The 18,836-nt window shown below is 39.2% G+C and overlaps 1 protein-coding gene across 3 annotated transcripts in view; it reads left to right on the forward strand.

The window, feature by feature from the left end:
• LOC124163820 (facilitated trehalose transporter Tret1-2 homolog) overlaps nt 1-18,836 on the forward strand; it is an 80,052-nt gene that overhangs the window by 14,841 nt on the left and 46,375 nt on the right. For 2 of the 3 annotated variants that reach the window (XM_046540929.1, XM_046540944.1), the window contains exon 1: nt 15,518-15,920. The exons of the other annotated variant lie outside the window; for it this stretch is intronic. The gene's annotated coding sequence lies outside the window, so the exon portion shown is untranslated. Of the gene's footprint in view, nt 1-15,517; nt 15,921-18,836 lie in introns of those variants that run through there. 3 annotated transcript variants of the gene reach the window in all.

The raw sequence follows: 18,836 nt of genomic DNA on the forward strand, positions 1-18,836 counted from the left end.
TGCGGTTGGAAGGGAGATGTCCGCCCTCTACCCCCTCCTAAGGGACCTTGTCAAGTCGCGTGGCAACGTTGCCTCATTTTGGCTCCTAAACACAGTTTGGGCGACCTTCGAAGCGGCGCGGCGCCGCGCCGGGAGGAACATTGTCGTTAGAGCGCCACCCAGAAATTCCTTTGAGGTACAGGCGGCATCATTGATGGCCTGTTATGTTGTACTCTAATGTTATGGCCAAGGAATTAAATGATGAGCAAGAATATGTGTAACGGCGGCGGCATTAAAACCGACCGAAAGTTGAAAATAGGGTGGTTCATATTATTTTTTTATTGCCTGAATCGAAATATTATTACTCCTGGAGTACGTATTTAACCCTTTTAGATTTTTAAATGACGATATCTATTTTTCGCGATTAAATGAAAAGTAAAAATTTTCAAGCGCGCGAAAACGCGACGGCAAAGTATGATTGCTGGGAAAAGCCCTTGTGACGTCATTCTGGTTCCGGTTTCCGCCGTGTGAGGCCACCTTGGTGCGAGGCTATGAGTGCTGCTATGATGCAGGCTGCTAGCAAGTAGCAGAGTACCCTGCTAGCAGGTAGCGCTTGGCTAAAATAAGGATTATTAATACCCTATCAAACGAAGGAAACTTTCCGACCATAGACAATCTTAATAGGTGATTATTAAGAGACGTTTCCCTGAGCTCTGTGCGTCATGCATGCATTGGTAATCTCAGACGATGTATAACTCCTATCTACACGTATAGCATCTAGGTCCCTTCATTTGAGATAAAGGAAAATTGTAATAAGTGATAAAGATACCTTAGAAAAATTAATATGTTATTTTTTAACATGCAATGCAGTACCCCATGGAAACCTACCTTAAGCGGTAGAATATCGTACTTTTATAATAATAATGCGTAACAAAAAAGACATAACAGTTTTTGAGCGGGAGCGTCCTCTTCATGGAAACATCCATGTTCGGTATCTGTTGCGAGCGGAGAGAGAGATATCACATCAGGCGAATATAACATCGTTTTTCCCGCCCGTCCTATAGGATATTTATTTATTTTTATTATTTATTTCCATTACCGCCATAAACAGCAAATTTACGGCCTCTACAATGGGGAATTAACAACGAAGGACATTCACACCCATGCCCTGGATAAGGGTAACTCACCCAGGCGGGGACTTTACCCCTCCGCCACCGAGGCCGGTGTATCTAATATTATATATTATTAATCTATCGGGTATTTAATATCTATCCTAGTAGTATATTAAGAATACGCTTATCGGACAACAGATGTCAAGTGTCAGCCGCTATCAGCATTTATCCACAGCACAGCATAGTTTTAATACAATTGATCAGAATCATTATGAAAATGAAACATAAAGAAATATATGTCAGCGTACATAAACAGTTTTGAGACAGCCTTTAATTGTGATATGACTGTCTTCGTTATGTGCACATGCTCTGCGGTTTGCTATCTGAGGCATGATTTGGAAACCTTCGCGGTATTTCATTTTATCTAGAAATTTGTAAAGATATACGTTTGTGCATAGAGTGCAAAAGTTGACATCATTTGCTTGCTAACGAACTTACCACGAAAAAATATTCCATATATTGAGCCCAAAAGAGGTTAGTAAAAGTGATGAATGGGGTGTGAACAATATTTGCCACAAGGTGATAGCAAGCATCAGTACTTACGTTTTTAGAATCTTTAATATCATTATGGACGGTAGTTATCAAACGAACTTGTACCTATTTATCGCTATAGCTCATAACTCTACTCCCCTACAATACAACTTGAAGGCAGGAAAATTCTAAGAAATGCCAGGGTAAATAATATTGAGGTAGATTAAGATCTCGTGAAAATTTCCAATCGGCACTAAGAGTAGGAATTTTAGAGAAGACATTTATTTTTCTCACGTAATATCTGCCTTAGCCATTTCTGTATTTCCAAAGATATCGAGCAAATAATCAGAGAATAAGATCAACAAATACCGACGCCATCTTTTCATTTTGCGGACGTTTTTGAAGCAACTTATGTTTCTAGTGATCCAAGAACCTAAGTTGGTGCGGATCCAGACTTAAGGTTGACACCTATTCTTGTACTTAGTTCCCCTTCCCCTACCCCAAGGGGAATATAATGCATCAAAACTACCTCATTAATGTATACTTTAGGAAGACCTATTTTACGTTCATGTCCTGAAATTAGCGTAGAATCTTATTTCCCACAAAGGGTTGTCCATGGCTTCTGATTTAGCACGCGTTGAACTTTCTTCGAAGCTTTCAGGGCTTATAACGTATCTCTGCCATGTGCCAATGAACCTGAGTTTATACTGTAACGAGTCGATGGTCGCTTGATTTCATCAAGCGGGTTTTGGAGGGGGGTGGGAACATATTTGTGTCACGTGTGTTCGAGTATTTTGGGTCCATAAGTTGTTTAAACAGCGAAAAAAAACCTCTCACAATGTCGTTAAAATGGGCGGAATAGACGGGCAACACGCATATTCGTCCTCAACAATACTTAAGATCGTATTAGTAACCACGATGATATAAACGTTAGGAGAACGTTTTGAACTGAATATTTACGTAATGGAGAGAAATTAAATCTAATGACGGATGAACTTGTGAAATATAGCCGATTTTCGTATTTTAGCCCTTACCCTAGGCTGTAGCTCCTCCCTTTCTCAATATGAGGGTTTGAACCCAACAAACTTAATCGCATATCAAGCTAGAGAGGGCGCCACCATCGCTCTGTCCCCAAAAATCCAGCATTCGCATATTCCTTGAGGTATATTTATAAAAATTCGACATTTCATACGCATGTTCATCTATTCATAACTATAAGGGAAGATGAACGCGGAATAACGTGAAAGATATCTATCACCTGGCCTATAATTTATTTTCAAAAACAGCCATAAAATTAACTATTCTAAAACCTGTTCCTCTTTGTGAAGCAAGAGATGGCAATAGGAACGCGAAATATCGAGACAAAAATATCACCAGACACAAGTTATTTTCATTAACAATATACATAAAAGTTGTTGAAACATGTTTTTATTGTTACCGTATAGATGGCGCAACGAAAGCAAATTAGAGTTAAACAGTTTTCACGGAAGCGCAAGATATTTTCATAATCATTACAAGCTCACAGCAAATTGTCATCGCCGAAAATATTCAATTTTTGGCTATGCCATTCATTTATTGTGACGCCTTATGCGACCTTCATTAGATATCGAATTCCAAATGCTTGAATCCCATACAATGCCTGTGTAAAAACATTTTTAAACCATGAATTACGTGAGGAAATTGATACAGTTATCCTAAACGGTCAGCGTCGTTGAACAAATCAAAAACAGCATTAGGCAAATTGCAGTTGGATAACCAGACTTCAACTATCGCATCCTGCCTTAGCATCCACATCGAAAATGTGAATGAAATCGTACGTAAAATGATCACAGCATTATTTCCATTTACTTCACACTGAAAATAGATGTAGTTATTATAGGAATACAGAAAGGGGCCCATTACATTATGGACGATTATTTATGAAATATTGAGACCCTCTAAGTTATCTGTTAATTAAGGATACGTGCCTATAATACTATAGGAGATATTTGATGGTATATTATATTTTAATCAATACATCTCAATACTTTAGCAATATGGGTAATAATAAATGACATGTATCATTAATATATTGCTGTCCAAGTGCACTGTATGAATTCAATTTCCGTAGCCACAATAGTGATGCTTCTGTGTGCAACTATCAAGTGCACCATTTTATCACCCATAAATTTAATTGCATCAACAGTAATTGCAAGATTTAACAGTAATTTGATTGGGTAGCCTAATATTAACAATCTTAGTGAGTTTCAGCCTTGTATCTCATGATATGAAAAAGTTATTAGCGAAAAGTCGAATCCAAGGAAAGTCGATCTCTTCTTACTCGCAAAAAAATTGATTATTTGGAGCGCCCATCATTCACAAATGTAACCTCCGTGATAAGGATTGTACCATCAAAATTTCGTTCATCTTTCATTAATAGAATCGTATCGAGAATGATTTGGTTTTTTTCCCTTTACTTTTCATTGATAATAGATATAGATATAGATATAAAATGAAAACGATTGTTGGAAATGAGACTAAATTTTCAATGAATAACCAAATTTGTTAATAAGGTATGACGCTGAAAATTTTGGACAGGTAAGTTCAATAATATAGGAGAGAATGAAACCTATCGATATATCTTCATATCGATATATCTACATTAAGTAACGTACCACATCAAAATAATTTATATTTATGAATAGTAAGTTGCTTTTTTTTAATATTTTGGTAAAATACCTATCCCAATTACTATAAAAATTGTCTGTAAAAGGGATCTATCGAATGCAAACTTGTATCGATTATAACTTCGACTGTAATTACGGCATTAGTTTACTTCAACTCTTATCTTATTTTGTTTTCTTAATTTTACCTTTCAGCGAGAGTTTCTTTCCCTTGCTTTTATAAATAAGAAATACATATGGGAAAAATCGAATTTCAGGATTTTCGATATAATATTTCTTGCTGGTTAATAGATGAAGCGGAATGTCCATCATTGCTAATTCTGACCTCTGTGATAAGGATTATATCATCAAATTTTTGTTCATCTCGCAAAAGAGGAAACGTAAATAGAACGATTTGAGTTTATCCACGACACGAGTGTCTCTCGGTGGTCGTGCTTTATCCCCATTTACTTTACATTAAAATTAATTATCGATATGAAGTGAAAACCATGGTTGCCATGGAGCCTATAATATAACTAAAAATTGACATTACCCATCATGCACTACCCTGAAAATTTCGGACAGGTACGGTCAATAGAAAAGGAGAAAATGAGACCTATCGATATAAATTCATATCCATATATATTTTCATTAGTAACCGTTAATGATCAAAATAATTTATATGTGTGCATAGAGCTTTTCTGTCTTAGCAAATTGTTAAAATTTATATCCCCGTAAATATATAAATAAGTCAGAAAGAGGGCTCTATCGAACGCACACTTGGATCGATAATAACTTCGGTTCTAATCATTTGATCCGCTTGACTTTGTCCGATAAAACAACGAGAAATATACTTGGACTTGGACTTGGACATTAGTAGTTGTATTATATATTACTTTCATATTCAAAACTTGCTTAACAACAAAGTTATTAGCGAAAAAAGCGTATCCAAGGAGATGGGTATCGATATAACTAGCATGTGAAGCAATCGAGTGAAATGGCCGTCATTTCAAAAGTTGACCATTTTGATGAAAGTATTACCCTGAAATTTTCATTCATATAGCTTGAATGGTTGCTAAGATATTCAAGATTGTATGCTCCACAAATAAATGGTGACAATGAATTTTCGCGTGCAGGATATTTTTTGGAATTTTATTATGAATTAACCAAGAGGGTTACGGGGAAAGTAGGGTAGATTGTAAACGTGCAAAGCACCCTAAACGGTTTTTCGCGGAGATTCCAAATTCTCATATGGCACATGTCTCAAGACCGAAATCCGAGTTTGAAAATCCGCCCATCACGACAATGTAAAATCGAAATTGTTTATTTCTCGGAATTGTTTCGACGTGCGAAAATTCCAAGATGGACAAAAAATCAACCAAAAAATCATCCACCTTCTATATCAAGGAATTTGTCGTACGATTATTGCAAGTTGGTCAAAAAAATTCCTAAAGTTTTCCCATAAGAAAAGCATTGAAAGCGTTCAAAAAAATAATAAAAAATACTAAATATCAATTCGTCGCAATGGCAACCATACCAAAACTTCAACCAAAAAATCTAGTTTATGTCCATTGAATACCATGTTCCTCGAACGTTTAAAAGTACAAAATAAAAGCGAAAAAGTTTTAGTTCTATAAGACTACCATGTTAATTCAAGCCGATATTACTCGAAAACTAATCAATTTTTCAAAGTTTTCAGATTTTTCCTCCCGATGATTTTTTTTACTTTTACGTCCAATAAGCCAAATATCCACACCTATCACAATTTCGGCTGCGATTTGTATCAATGAGTCAGACAGTGAGTGAAATTGCCGCTATATTATGGTTTAACAGGGTACTGTGCGCTCATATTTATCAGAAATGAGGGAGTTGGCATGGAAGGATTAGAGTTGTTTTAATGCCTTGAGCACATAACCTATATAAACGTACCACAGCATTAACAGAAACAATGCATGTAGGGAAATGAGCTTATATTGAGAATAAATCGTGATGCTAGAATTAATTTTAAGTTTGCATAAAACTAGTTTCATGATTATGATAAAATAATTTTAACAATAAAACCAAGACAGATAAATAATTCATTGCTTCGGGCGTGACTTAATGGAATCGACATGATGATACGTGCCACATCGAAACCTAAGTCGTACATGTTGACTTTATGTTGATTTATAAAGTTTTTTTTTCATTTCATAGGATAAATAATGGTTCGATTCAGTAATTATAAATTTACGCTTAAATAATTACAGAATAGCACAAGCTTAATTTCTTTTGGAATAGCGTTCTTTACCACAGAGGACTGAAAATTATTGATTTTTGGAACAAAGTCGTATGTCCGCAGTTACCTACCAGTATTATCATAGTTTCCCTCCATAAGGCCGGGAGCGCGGTGTTGACAATGCCAGCATAAAAATTAATATTGCGCTGTGCACTGTATTACCGTGTACTCTAATGTAGAAAGAAAGGCTTCATTCATTGAAGTCAATAGTTTTTACATGAAAGTTATAGCAAAGGCTATAAAAAACATTTCCTTAAAGGGCATAGCTGGATAAGAGGGTGAAAAGTCCCCCCTCCGGGATTTTTCCCGTACTTAGGGAATGCGATTTGAGATCAAAGAGGACAAACCTCCCCACATTTCCAGCCCGCTAAAGGCCCACCAGGGCCCGATAGATCGAAAATACGATTTTCACTCTTTTTTAAATATCTCGGTCAAGTAGGCGTATTTTTTAATGCGGTTTGCGGCATTTGAAACCTTATTTAATGGAGCAGATATCCAATTGTTTTCAAGAACTTTGAGTCTGACAAGAAGATATGGCGTCGATTTGAAAATTTATGCGCATGTTTTCATTAAATATTTTTTGGAGGGCCAAAAAGAAAAAAACGTTTTCTGGAGGTGTTTTTTAATACCTTTCGGCTGGCGTATTGAATAAATAATTTTTAGGTGGTGGAACATCGCGAAAAAAATGCGATTAAAAATATGCGATTTTGGCCATTTGGCTCTATGATCTGGCCCTTCATAACACCTCTTTTTATTTATTATAGTATTCTACCGATTTAGAAGCCCACCACAGGGACAGAATTGTATGGATACTGGTGCCGAAAATGGCTTCAGGGCCTCCGAAAACTGCCAGAATGTGAGAATATAGATTAAGAAAATGAGCTCGATTTGAGTTTTCCCGCGTCGTATCTACGCACAAGTGTTGTTTCATTTGTGGATATACCGCTGCAAATTATCTCCATCCCGTTCCCGTAGAACCTAGATTGCAGGTGAGAGGAGGTTGATCATTCCTTTCAAAAATGTGGTCTGTAAAGATTATCTACATGATAAGCGGTTTTACCAATGAAATTCCCACTTTCCGTATCTATTGCATAAGTATTTCCTTGCAAGTTTCTAAAATTCGTCTATTTGTGACAAAGTCGCAGAGGGGAGGGAATTTGCAGAGGAGTGGAGGGGTAATGGCGCGATGTCCAAGTTAGCTGCAAGACTAGTTGGATCCAATAGGAATTCAACAGAATTCGATTGTGAATAACATGGAATAATTACAAATGTGAGACAAGAAATATTGTTGACTGATATTGAGTACATTATTTAGTATTTGAAGGCAAGAAATGAAATTAATAATTAATATGTAATAATGTGATGCTTGATGGATGTGCCAGTGCTCAAAATTACAAATAATTATCATCAGTAACAAGAAACTGGGAAGACCGCTTATTAGTATATGCAGCATAGGATCTTTTACATAACTCAAATTGTTCATTCTCTCATCAGATAATATTTCTGGTTTTTAAACCAAGTATATGAGTGAAAAAACAAAATCCAACCACTAAAAACAAAAGGCAATGATTGGGTTGGCTAAGGACTTTATGTGCTAAGTTCTGCGGATAAGTTCGGAGGAATTCGGAGGAATTTCTGTGGGGGTACACTAAAAAATGCCGCAAGGCTTTCCTTGCCGGGCTAACAATTAGTGCTGGGCATTCAGTTCCCACTTCCCGAGAAGGACGATTTTCAATTGAACATGCACGGGCAGAAAAAGGGCTCATAAAAGGAGCATCGCATGTGTTACTATACAAGAAGAACTCAATAGATGGGCATGGCGAAGTTGATTCCTAATGTTACGAGAGCTGGTTTGATCGCTCACGTCTTTCAAACCTAACTGAAGGCTCTATTGTATCGGTAGATCATCAGAGCATTTTTCCAAGCATTTTAAGCCATCCAAAAAGTAACATTTCGGGATCTCCTCAAAATGGCATTTTAGACGTAAACCTTTGTCCACCAAGCTATTAATTGAATTTGGAAAGTCATTGAAGGTCAAACCTTGTCCATGCGGATAGTATTGTAACGATTGGAACATAAATTCCATCAGCGTGTCAAGGCAGTGGACATAGACATTACGCTTAGAGTTTATTTTCATGATAACATTGAAAAGCCAATTATCCGTCTGATATAATCATCGTTGTCTCATGCAATATTGCCTTTCATGAAATACTAGCCACAGCAAAAATATATTGCATAATACGGAAGGAATAGAAATTTTGTCGCATTCAGAAGTGGCGATAAATTTTATTATCCTTCACTTAATTGTTATTTTTTACATTACAGATTATTCATTATTCAGCTTGTGCATTTTGAATAAGTACATGTATAAAATAATAAAAGACTATTCCTTTTATATTGTCCTCGCTTTGCTTTACTTTCTCATCCGAAAATATTCGCACAATACGCTTCACATCTACATCTACATAATACCCTGCGAGCCACCTCTAGGGTGTTTGGCAGGGGGTGATCAATCACCAGCATGCAGCATGCATTTGGACTCCCACATGCACACCACACCGTCCAAAAAACGTCCCGTATAATAACAAACTATACTAATATATGCTGTTAGAAATAGAATATAGAATAGAAATTCAGAAACATGCATTAAGTTTTACATAGGTTAGTAGGCTACACTACAAGTCATGCAATCTATTTACTAGGTCTATTGCTGCCGTTATAATCTCTTATTGATCGTGGAAAAAATGACATTCGGAATCTGTCTGTTCTGCAATCTATCTCTCTTATTTTATTTATATGATCTGATCTTCCGTAGTACGTTGGCGTCCGCAAGATATCGTTAACTTCGTCAGAAAAGACACTGCTCTTGAATTTATCTAAAAGGTTTAGTCTATTTTTCAATCTACGGTCCGACAGAGATTCCCATCCGAGTTTATCTAAGAGGTCAGTTACACTAACAAGACTATCATAACGACCTTTCACATACCTGGCAGCTCTTCTTTGCACGCGTTCCAACTCTGTTATTATAAAAAAAATTGCATGCCTGAAGCATCGAACGTGGGCCCCCCGCGTGGTAGCAACGTACTCTAACAAATAGTCCAAATCGGATGATAGTACTATTGACGAATCCTAACTTCTTCAGGGCTATGCCGCCAATATTTCTTAAGGCCGTTTTACACGGTACACGGAATTGCGCAGGTTAGAGCTGCATTAATTTCTAAAATGGCGTGGAATTGCGCGAATGCATGAACGAAATTAGAACAGGGGCTATTTTGCCGTCTCGCATCCACGCATTCTCGCATGTGTTCTAGCAATTCACCGCTTTACACGACGCAATTTTGATTGCGCCTTCACACGTACGTCAGACTGCGCAATTCCGTGTACCGTGTAAAACGGCCTTTATATGTGCAAAGTTAGTCATGCGTCATGAAGATAGATTGGTCAGGGGGAATGATATTTCTCCCCAGCTATTGACAAAATGTAGATATTGGAGCAGTGGAAGTGAATATTGAGCGCTGAATATGTATTTGAAAAATAAACCAATAAAGTTTCGAAACAGACATAGCCCCCCCTCCCTATCACTGAAGGAGCGGGAAATCACCTCGAAGCATGGGTCAGTGCTTGCCTTAAGGTAACAAAAGGCGATGAATGACGCACTTATGTACCCGTTTGAAGAAGTAACGGATTCTTGGCAGATGGGTACCAGTATGACGTCAAAGGGAGGGGCGAGGAGAGATCTGAGATTGGCAAGAAGGTAGATTTTACCGGGAGAACGACGTCACTAGTGAGAGGAATGCTTTTTGGAGGAAGAAGGCGACATCTTAATTAGTCAGTGGCAGGCAAAAAGCTCATCAGGTGGAAAGACAGAATGGCATATCACTTTATGATTAATTCATTCATCTATTATCCATTTCATAACGTTTAATTAATGTCATTTTTAATGGTGAGGTGATCCAAAATGCCATGTTAATTTACATCTTCTCGTACATATTGCTATTCAAGTCGTTTCACCGTTGTATAGACAAAAAGGCAGTTGTTGACACAAAGCATGCTACAGCGAATTAGCGAAGAGATACTTTCACTATGGTTTGCGACATCCATGCATTCCTTCTGACCAAACGCATTTGAAAAATATTAAATAAATATTTTTGAAAGGGTATAATTATCATAGGAAAAAGAAAAAAGCTTACATTTCATCAAAGAAAAAAATATCCATCACATGAAACTTCGAAAAAGTCCGATTTAAGGGAAAAATTAAAAGCCTGCGACAAATTATAACTACACGCCTTAACTTGATAAAACATCAGCGCACAATTGCGGATTAATTTTTGACGAAATAGGTAAATACGTCAAACACTTTTTAAATTATATTCATTTTTATCTCTATATAGCTTGGAAGACCTCCCAGAAAATAGGAAATCGAGAAACTTACTATAAGCATCACCTTCGCGGCGCTTTCGCCACTTAGCCATGCTGTTATGGCAACAGGCAGGGCCGGCTCAAGGCAAAACAATTGTGCAGGCAAACTATCAATGTTTCGCCCTAACGGGGAGTTTGGCATAGAATACCCTCCAATTAAACGGGGGGTCCGGAAGTTTGTTCGCCCCCCTAGCTACGTCGCTGCGGTAGTCGCCCAGGTTGCCCGGCCATTTAGCCGGCCCTGGTAACAGGACGTTGAACCGAGTCGGTTTGAGCGGTAGCAATGGTCTACATCTACATAATACCCTGCGAGTCACCTCTAGGGTGTTTGGCAGGGGGTGATCAATCACCAGCATACAGCATGCAATTGGACTCCCACATGCACACCACACAATCCAAAAAACGTCACGCATTCTGACAAATTATGCTACCACATGCTGTTGGTAATAATAATAAAATTAAGAAACTAAGTTTTACATAGGTTATTAAACTACACTACAATTCATCTAATCTATTTATGAGTTCTATCGCTACCGTTCTAATCTCTTATTGATCGTGGAAAAAAAGAAATTCTGAATATGTCAGTTCTACAGTCTATCTCTCTTATTTTATTAATATGATCTGATCTTCCGAAGTATGTTGGCGTCCGTAAGATATGGCTAACTTCGTTAGAAAAGACACTGCTCTTGAATTTATCTAAAAGGTTTAGTCTATTTTTCAATCTACGGTCTGACAGAGATTCCCATCCGAGTTTATCGAAGAGGTCAGTTACACTAACAAGACTATCGTAACGACCTTTCACATACCTGGCAGCTCTTCTTTGCACGCGTTCTAACTCTGTTATTAAGCCTTTTTCATGAGGGTCCCAAGCATTGGCAGCGTATACTAAATGGGCCGGGATGATTGAGACCAAGGCTATGGCCAACAGTGTTTTAGCTACCTTGGTGATGAAAACGCGCGAATGACTCAGTTTTAATGAAGTGGGACAGTGGCGAACACGCAAATCTACTCGCACCGAGCGAAATGCGTGACGAAATGAGTGAAATCTGGAGCAAATGGGCGAGGAAGGATAGATATAGATGGCAGAAAAATATTATCTCAAGCGACACAGCATCTCACTACTCTTACAAACACGGCGGTCTGCGTGGGGTTTTGCCGGTTTCCCTCACGTCTCGGGCGAATGCCAGGCCACGATGCCATCCCGGAGAAAAAGGGTTCCAGCATTAGAAGTTTTTCCTACCGTTACTGCAAGCTCACGAGCAACTTAGTCGTCAAACATTTTGGCGACATCTGGAGAGAATTTTTTTCTTGTGTCAGAGTACTTGTTATGTGCTTGCATTAATCACACTAAACTAAAGATGTAAATATCCATGTACATTGGCAGAATTGGAAATGAATAATTCTTTGTGGCATGAAACTGCATTTTAATAACAACGAAAATAGATATTGTGAAATTTCTCTTAGAATCTTCTTTGAAGTGATTTTAGGTCCTCTTTGAATCTTTTATTGTGATCAACCGCCCCCTCAAGGTCTTCTTTAGTTTTCCATCAGTCCTATGCTCTAAATCAAAAGTGAATATAGAAGATCGAGAGTGAAAGAGAGAGTCATAAGGTTGACTTCCGTCAATACGCAAACCCACAGCTATTTTTATTCATTTATTAACTGCTTTCTCAAACAACACACAAAATTCAACGAAAAATATGTAACCAATCTTGGTTTATTTCCTCTTTATTTTTTCTTAATTAAGTTACCTTTAAGTAAGTGACTAGATTATTCTTTTCGGGTGTATTTCTTATTTTTCGATAATCATATCGAAGTTGAAGTTGCGTTCACACAGGAATATTTAATATTTATTGTATGACTAAGGGTAAGATCGAAGCAGGGACTTTCAAGTTCATATCTCGCCCCAACGAAGAATTTTTTTACTTCTATCTTCTATTTCACCCGACTTTGTCAGATTTTTAGTAATTTCAATGAAATAAAACCCTGCCGTATACGTTTTTCAAAGGTTTCATTCTACCCTGAGATATGCGTTTACAGAGTCCGTTCATCCATTGTACGGTCACTGAAATTCATGCACGGAGAAGATCTTGAAAAAATTCCGTTCGAGGTGTAAGATTTCCGAGCGTAAAAGCCGTATTTTTTATGCCAAGTCGTATGAAAAAACAGCTGATTTAATTATGAATTTCTTAGAGCAACAAAGAAACGTGTGAATAAATTATCTTTCCTATCGGTTCATTTCATTATTACCGATTGAGTTGTCACCGAGATGCAACACTTAAAATTCGGGTATGCCGACTTTTATTCAAAAACAGTATTTTACCTTTAACTCAATCAGCGTAGTTCGGCGAATCACAGCAGCTGCAGAGGATTATCCTACCTTCGTTCCAAGTTCTATGGTAGACCCAAACCGAAAACAACCTCGAACTAGAATGAATGTTAAAAAAGTCAACCGTCGGCAGAACATCCAAGGGACGATAATCTCCGGGGGGGACAGGCTGTAAAGTTCCCCACCAACCCTTGTCGAAACCGGATTTTCTGGATGCAACCACTTCGCATTCATAACATTGTAGACCTATCTTTAGAAATCAACTATGAGGAGAGATTCAAGGTTAAAATACCATTCCGAGCCTGGGGAGGACATATATTTTCGCTACTTCCTAATGTCATGAGGACGATGTTTACCGGGGTCCAGCAGTGAAATTTGGGTTAAGTTTGCACTTAAATGTCTCACATCAAAGATTTCATGTTCACGAAAGAATTTTTTTAAATTGTCAACGGGAATAGGTACGCGTGCGATGGACTTTGGAATTAATAGGTAATTTCAGTATAGCATCGGTTCATCAATTACATATTTTACTCGACAGATGTGTTATTAACTTGAAATTATTGTAAGTATATTAACAAGAAAACCAATTCCGAATAATTGATGTCAATTTAGGAAAATAAGCAATATACTCCTGGAACGCTTGATTCCAATAACTAAATGGAAAAAAGTGTATACTCTACGTTTCTGTGACAGAATTTCAATAAATTCGAGTTTAATTATTTACAGCTGCTGAAGAAGCCTGATTTGTACATATTGTCCTTCTTTAGAGCCTCAATTATTTCCATAAACAAAATTTTCAGTACACTCTTGATCGTCATGACCTTTGTAATTACTCTTCTAAAGATCAAACTTCAATATGTATAACCGCGCATAAATTATTTGTATGGTAATCACCCAGGAAATAGGCACGTTTATTATGTGAATTAAATAGGGACTTTTTAATATACTGTTTATTCTCTCATTATTATGAGGTATTCCAGGGAAAATTCAATGGTAGTTCAAAATAATATTATATGAACAATAATTCAAGATTCAGGCATTGAGTTCTCTCCTAAAAATATGAAGAATTTACTGGAATTCTGTTTCCTTGAAAAACGTTTGACGATGATGATCATTTATGTATATTCAAGGGGAAAGAAAAAGACTGGGGATACTTCACTAAAAATCGCCAGCCCAACTTTTTCAACTTAAAACTGCCATGCAAACGCAAATCAATAATTCCACCGGTTCACATAGTCGTCGTAGACTGGAGCCAAATCATCACTTACTTAGCTCAATAGAAAGGAATGTGAACCGAGAAGCCGAAGGCAGTAGGGGACCAAATGAACTTACAACGATCAATTATTAATGTAGGACGGAACAGTGCCTGGTACCAAGACAATGGGTATCTGGCAGCCGCGACATTCACTTTCATCAATCTCTCGCTTTGATGTTGCGCAAATCCAGATGTCGAAACTACGGACGAAAATCGAGGAAAATACAGGTCAATGACACCTAACTAAAATGTGCAGTCGAAGAAATTGAAGCCTATGAAATTTAAACACTTCGTTTGACTTGGGAAAATTTTTCATTTGGAAAAGTTTCACGTTTGTCACCTATTCACTGGTTGGACCGCTAAACCGATTGAAGGTGAAATGAGAGGGTAACCTCGCCACGTGCCTTGGTAAGTCCAGCTCATAGGCACCTGTTAAAAACCTTCCATTTAAAAAAATATCGGATTTAACATAGCTTGTTCGTTACATGAATGAACGATTTTCTGATCATTAGATACCATATGGCTTATCACTAATGGAGCGCACTATTGTTGACATTGCTGGAGAGATGAAATTGAATCATTAAAAAAAAAACATTATCGACTTCGAATTCCCAAAGATTCAAAGGTTGGGCGAAAGTCGGTCCAAGGACATTCGATGACAGATGCTGTTGGAAGGTATTGTTTTGTCCTGGTTTCCAGCGAGTTCAATCTTTTTTCATTCATGTGGGCTGGATTCGAAGGGGAGATCGCGCTGGGGAATAAGGGATTAGGGGAGGCGAAAAGACGCAGGATAAAGGGGTTGGGACAGAGGTGGAGACGCCGTCGGTTTTACTTCTAGCGATTGGGGCAAAGGGCGAGGGTGAAAAAACACTGTCGGCGGACGGAGGCGGGAGGAAGGGGTGGGGGAATGAGTAGGGGGAGGATAGGAGGAGGGGGGAATGTGTGACGGGAGGAAAAACGAGCGGATGAAAAAACAGATAGCTCGTGGCAAGAACACTTCCATCTCGCCTGCTGGCGGTCACTATACCTCCTTCCCCAACCTCACCGAAAGAGCCTCCAGCCAGTTGTGGATTTCTCTCGGAACGTGGACCGCCCTCTTCCCCGTGATATTCCCACCCCTTTCGGAGAGACCCTCGCACGTGGCGTAGTTCACCACCTATCGGACGACGAAGGAGTCTTCGTCGGGGGTCTGTCCGTCCCTCCGTCCGTCCCCACTGTCTCCCGCCGAAAGCGCAGCAAGAGAGAGAGAGAGACACGCCGACCGCGCTGAAACCGGAGCTGTTGGACGCCTCGGTGACTACAAGTACTGGAAAGACAGCTTCCCTCTCCGTGCCAATCTTTCGCTTCGACGGGGGACAAACGCACCGTGAATTATCAGGTACCCACCAACCCATAACTAACACACTTTCGCGCGCGTGCAACGTTGTGGCGAGACGATTCCTCGACAATAACCGCACTGCCTTCTTCCCTACGCTCAGGTCTCTTCCGTATTTCGCGGCGAACCGCAAAGCTCTGGCGGGAGTGAGGAAGCGTTTTTCACGCCGTCGCTTTCCGAGCGCGAATCGATCAATTGCCATTCGTGCGGTACTCGATCTTCCGACCTTGTGATTCTGCGAGTTCGGGAGCACATTGTCGCTCGCCGTACGCGGGCATACGGGCTGTGCGTTAACCACCGGATTTCGAGAGGGAGTGAAAAATAGGACGAATTGGAAGTGGCACACGTGCGAAGCCTTCCTCGTCGTGTCATCTGGTTTCCTACCGTCCCGCGTGAGTTGCATTGTGGTTGGTTTTACCCGTCCGCTAATCATCGATAAGGCGAATGATAATTTTGGACAGACATTAACAATGATTATTATAACCGCAACGCAACCCACGCAGGACGGAAGGAAGCCAAATGACACGCCGAGGATGGCTTCGCACGTGTGCCGCTTCCGATTCGTCCTATTTTCCACTCTCCCGCGGCGGTTCATTGGTAAACAGCGAGAATAAAACTCTCCGAGAATGACGAGCAAAGTTTTAATGATGAATATGATTTAAAATTATCATAATTGGGAGGGGAGCGTGGTATAATAGTGGGTAGAGCACTTGGTTCCAGGTACAAATCCCTAGTGAAGGTTGCGCATGCTCGCAAACAAAAATATGTGAAAGGTGGACCAGGGAGAGGAACTGTCCCGAATTTGAGCTATCCATGCGTCTGTGGCCTACTCTGGGGTGAGCTGCAACCTCATCTATCCAAAGAAACTTTCGGGTCAAACTACTGATTGAATTACTGACAGATAAATACCTGAATTTAAAGAAGGGTCATGCTTTATGCCTTAATGAAGAATTTCGGATACAGTTGAGATACACACAAATTTAAATGACAATACGCGAATATTTCGGCTTTTATATGGGGATATGGTACGTACTTCAGCCACACGCATGATTTTACAATTTTTTGTGTCAATAGGTTCATATGGATGATGAATTCAAAAGTTTAAGTAATGGAAAACATCTCCAAACTGACGTGCACACAGAATTGAATGCAGAAGCTTATCACTTATAGTGATCATGAGCAGGGGCGCAGCGAAGAATTAAGGCTAGGGAGGGTTCTAGGCACAAATAATACTTAGGGGTGTGGGGGTATTGCATACCCGTCAGGGTAAGCAGGAGTTGCGAGGGCCCTCCTTTAGAAAAAATTTAAGAATAATGGTTCAAAATGGCGAGTTTTACGGCCTTCTGATGGATATGTGATTAATCCTTACACTATTCTATAAGTAATACTGATCCAAATAAGTAAAATGGATTAAACTTAAAAATTTCTCTGAGCTCTGGGGGGATTTTAGCCCCCAAAACTCGCTCGCTGCGCCACTGATCATGAGTATAAGCTTACTCTATGGTACAAGTAAAAAAAGATGCACTACATACTTTGTCTTCACAATCTATACCGCACCTACCCCTTCAACCGGTGGAATTCCAACAAGAACTCACCTTAGTCAAACATAGCTCGGGTGAACGGCTACAGTGACGGTTTAATAGACAGACTTTTAAATAAAAAACAACGTGACGTTGCCATCAAAAATCTGTGTGCCCTTGTGCCGCCCACCAGAAACCAAGAAGTGGTGCGAAATTCACTTCATTGGCGATTTATCCTACAAAATTGCCAATCATATCCCTAATAACAAACTTCGAACTCGCTTCTATAATCCAATCACCTTGGGCAAGCTGCTTTGCCGCACTAAAGATAAGATTCCCGACCTTAAAGAATCAGGTGTTTGTAGATTAAAAAATAAGGACTGTAATGAAGTGTGCATCGGTCAGACGGGCGGGAGCTTCGATACTCGTGTGAAGGAGCACAGAAAATGCTGGGAGGAGATACCACCTCTCTCGTGGCGAAACATCTCCTCGAAGATAAACATTTATGTGATTTTGACCCGGAGATCGTCCACGTGGAGAAAAAAGGCCGAAGACTGGACACTTTGGAAAAACTGGAAATTGTGCAAGAAGGAGCCATTTATCTTAGGAACGAACAAATATATTTTGGACATTCCCCACTCCTTGCCATACCTTTCCCAAAGCGCACCGCCCAATGACGCATACCTCTCCCAAACTTCCCCTTCCACCTGCCACCCTTCCGTTCTGTATAAATACAGCTCCGCGACTAATTAATCCTCATTGTACTCGATAATAACCTGACGGTTGAAACGCGTCGTACTTTAAATAAACCGGTGGAAAAGTGCCATCATTATTTTCTTTTAATACTTACAAGCAATACCACATTAACGCCAATAAAATCGCTCGCAATCGCAAAGGTTTTCACTGTCAAAAATTTGTTCCGAGGAAAATTGAAAATATCGCTCGATTTGGGAGTCATAAAAATGCTGTGAAATGTTCCTGGAGAGAGGTGTAAAATAAAAAAAGAAAGCCCAGCCGAGTCAATGTAACTTGTGCACACCAGAGGTAATAGGATAGATTAGCTCGCGCCGCACGCAAAGAGACCTAATCCAGACCACTTTTCTTATCTGCGGTTGCTAGAGCCTAGGGGAGCCTTTTCTGATGAGGAAATCATAATGAGGCGAGATCAAACAGCCCTTTACGATTTTTGATATCTCTGAAGATAGGATGGTGTCAATAAATGTTACCTGTTGATGTAGTAGAAGAGCATTAGAATTTTTTCGAAAGCTCTTTTATATAAAAACTACCAATGGAATTGTTAGGGCTTTTAGATGATGACGTTTCATTTGCTGCGCGCCAGCAAACAAAGATGAATAATAGTACACAAGCAAGAGGCCTCTCAGCTAAATGAAGTTCCCAG

This window comes from Ischnura elegans, chromosome 1 (genome assembly GCF_921293095.1).
Source record: "Ischnura elegans chromosome 1, ioIscEleg1.1, whole genome shotgun sequence".
Lineage (NCBI taxonomy): Eukaryota > Metazoa > Arthropoda > Insecta > Odonata > Coenagrionidae > Ischnura > Ischnura elegans.